The sequence below is a fragment of the Brassica napus genome, chromosome A2, assembly GCF_020379485.1.
Source record: "Brassica napus cultivar Da-Ae chromosome A2, Da-Ae, whole genome shotgun sequence".
Classification (NCBI taxonomy): domain Eukaryota; kingdom Viridiplantae; phylum Streptophyta; class Magnoliopsida; order Brassicales; family Brassicaceae; genus Brassica; species Brassica napus.
In genome coordinates, this window is record NC_063435.1 from 15,094,448 (window position 1) to 15,098,402 (window position 3,955).

At 37.2% G+C, this 3,955-nt stretch overlaps 1 pseudogene; it reads left to right on the forward strand.

Annotated features, from left to right (window-relative positions):
• Positions 1-968: 968 nt before the first annotated feature.
• LOC125584300 lies at positions 969-2,821 on the forward strand (annotated as a pseudogene).
• Positions 2,822-3,955: the final 1,134 nt, after the last annotated feature.

The window sequence follows — 3,955 nt, forward strand, 5'->3', positions numbered from 1 at the left end:
GAGAGGTATATGGGATCATGACTCTACCTCTCAGCTATGATCATGATCTCTTCAAAAGGTAGGTTTTAAGAGGAGCTTGTTAACGATGGTTAGCCGGGGGCTTCTTCGTTAAATTTTGCTCTTTATGTGTAAAGCTTTAACTTGTTATGTTTGTAAGCGCCAAGTCATTCTCTATGGATCCACTGTTGTTTTATGATTGGGACAAAACTTTTATAGCTTTAAGTTTGGTTATAGTTTAGTTTAGTCTTTAGTAAAATTCTGTCTTACGCCAGCTTTGATTCCGGGAATATACCTTCTTTCCGCTGGCTATGTATTCGTCTTTGTACCTTTGATGTCTCAATAAAATATTTTGGTTGACTAAAAAAGTCATAGTAAACTATACCAATGTGATAGTGAAAATCAAACAAAATTACATGCATTACCTCCTCTTTTATTTATAGGCTAATTCAATGGCCCAAATTCAACCCATTAACTAATGGTTAGTACTAGAAGATTTGACAAGTACCATTAGTTTGAGATAGGCTCTTTGTGTACCAAACTAAACACATGCAAAGACCAAATAGTTGCATAAAATATTAATTAAATTAATTTAAACAAATAATAATGATCAAACATAACACATCTCAATAAATATTCAATATAAAAAAAACACCGTAGCGGGGATATTTACCAAGTTTTAATGTAAATATGTAAGCGTCTGCCAGGCACGAAGCTTTTTAAATCCTTGATTAAAAGTTTATTACCAATATAGTATAATTTTGTGATGAATTTATGTACTAAGAAAACAATTTAAATATTTTTAACCATTTAAATTCTAAGTTTCAATTTTTAATATATATATATGTATATATCCATTGTATCACATGAAAAAAACTAAAGTAATAAATTTCAAGCAAATATTATATTAAGAGCAATAAACACATTTAATAGAATACCTTCTACATTTAAATGAAATTAGTCTTTTGGTGATGGATGAATGTAATGATTCCTTATCACGTCAGCTTTGGTTGTGTGATGTAGGTAGTAGACGAGTGAAGATGCATATGGTTGATCACATAACAACACAACATAGAGATTGTTCTGAATATATCCTTTTTAACTGATAATCTATGGTTAAATGAATTTATTGGCATTTGGGTTCCTTGACAAAAACTTATTGTAACATCCCGAATTGTAATATATATAGAAAGCTTAAGAGAATTGATTTGGCAATCTACCTATGTCATCAAAGTTGATTTACATTTTTCGTCACACATCTGCTTAGAACTCCAGAGTTAAGCTTGCTTGGGGGATTAGTGAAAGGATGGGTGACCTATCGGAAAATAATTCGCAATACCGTGCGAGTGAGGTCAAAACAAGGGAAAATGTCAGGTGGTGATTGCATGGTCAGTAGACAATGATTTCGAGCATTCGGAAAAATTAACGGACCGACCGTTAGAATGGGATGGATCCACAGGCCGAGAGAGCGGGCGTGGATGGTCCATTAGCCGTGGGTGGCTGGAGCGTTACAAGTGGTATCAGAGCCAGGTTAGCCATATCAGTTCTGATCCGAGAGGCGTCTTGAGACTTATCGTGGGGCGCAACGAGAACGTTGCGTTCTTTGAGAGGGGAGTGAATTGTAATATCCCGAGTTGTGATATATAGAAAGCTTAAGAGAATTGATCTTGTTACCTACCTATGTCACCAAAGTTGACTTACCTTTTCCGTCACACATTCGTTTAGAACTCCAGAGTTAAGTGTGTTTGGGCTAAAGTGGTGAAAGGATGGATGATATATTAGAAAGTGATTCGCGATACTGTGCGAGTGAGATCAAAACACGGGAAAAAATTGGGTGGTGATTGCAGAGTCAATAGACAATGATTTGAACCATCTGAAAAATTAATGGACCGACCGTTAGAACGGAATGAGCCCCATAGGCCGAGAGAGCGGACGTGAGTGGCCATTAGCCGTGGACGGTCGGAGCGTTACACTTACCTTGAACAAAAGACTTTACAAGGATGACTCTTATTCGGCCATTTCTCCAGTGACAAAGAAGTATTTACAAGTCTTTAATCGATGGACCACTGTCAACTAGTCATGCATCTAAAAATGTTCCTTACTCATTACTCTTCATTTTTGCCTACAACCCCTTCACCAAACCAGCCCAACCTTGTACTGCCTCTGCCTCATTTATCAAGTGGAGCAAACACGCAAGGCAATATAGCCTTATCAAGGATTCCACAGAAAAGTAGGCAACATTTTTTGAGTTAGAACAAGAAAAGTGTAATACAATTTTTGAATCTTCACTGCTCAGTCGAGTATTTATTTATGAAACTCTATAGAAAGTACGCTAGAGTAGTCTATTATAATCTATTATATAATAGGAGAGTTTCTCTCCTCCTGATGCGACACGTCAGCGGTCTGTGGGTCCCGCTTTTTAAAAGTGTGAAAAAATGTCAAATATGTGGTTCGAACCCGGGTTATTGAGATATAAGCACCCATAATTATACCACTGCACTAAAGGATACTTTGTACACTTATGGCCGAAACTAATATATATTATAAATGTCAGAAACTAATATAACATTGTGGACCCCACCTCTTCTTTTTTTAAAAAAAAATTGATGGGTAACGAATGTACTTCGACAAAAAGTGGGCTTTCGACTTATTGATTTTCTGTTTATTAGGCTTTGTATCTGCCCAAAGTGGTGATACGGACAAAGCTAAGAAGATTAGGGAAGCCGTCATCTTCACCATCTCCTTCGTCGCTTGCGATTCCCCTTCCAGCAATCAACTATTATGGTCGATCTTTAAGGCTCTACGCATGTTTTGCGCCTACCAAACGCTTAGTTTCTCCTCTAACGCCTTCAGAGCTCTCATATCTATAGAATCTCTCGAGGTAAAAGCTCCATCTTGTCTCAAACTTTTCTTTCTCAGTTTTCCGATCGCTTCACTTTCTCACATCCGTCACGAAAATGACTTATCCAGCTGCTTCAGCCGCTTCAGCCGCCGTTCCCTACTCCACCTTCAACTATCTCCACCTTGGAAGGTCCACTCAGTCCATTGTTGGTCGGCTCATCCGATTCTAGGATTCCAGGAACATTAACAAGAATGGAGAGTTTATGGGCATCACCATTCTCCTCCTTGATGAACTGGTGATGATTGTTTCTAACTTATTTTTTATCGCTTTAACTCTGCTTTGCTTATTCTTTGTTCATATATGAAACGTGTCTTCATCTTTTTGTTTTGGTTTTGTCTATGAGTTTTTTTATGAACAACTAATGATTTTTCTCTGTTTTTCTTACATGATTCTGTGATCTACGGTTTCATCCCTGCAATCTCCAAACAAAACAAGAAAACTGAATGAATTATGTTTTAGCAACCGAATCTAAAAGAAATAAAAGACATCTTACTTAACAAATTAAAACCTTTTCTTTTGCAGATTCCGACGATGAGGAAGCACCCGAGGACTAACGACAATGGAATGATGCGGACGAAGCCTAACTGATGTAAGTAAACTCCTCTTCAATAACGCATCACACTATTATCGCTCCCCAATCTCACAAACTTAAGCTCTAATCATGCCAGGGATCCCACATGTGATGCTGTCCCGACGACGGAGAAAAAAAAAAGAAAGATAACTTAACGTTTTTTTTATTTTCAGTTTTTAAGTTTAAATCATGTTTTAGACATAGAGTCCAACATAATTTGAGCACAAACATTTTAAACCCACAATTACTTTTTCATAATGTAAAAACGTCAACCTTCGTTTATGTTTTGTTAAACTATTTTAATCTTTATGTTTTGTTAAACTATTTCACACAGGGGGCAGATCTCCTTAGAAGGGGAGCCACTCGCCACGATGCTTCCAGTTTCACCATTCTTGAAACTCTTATGAACCACAAAGCCAATATAAGAGCTCTGTTTCAATCCAACAGCTGGATTTTATCACAGACCACCGCTAAGCCTGAAGAGG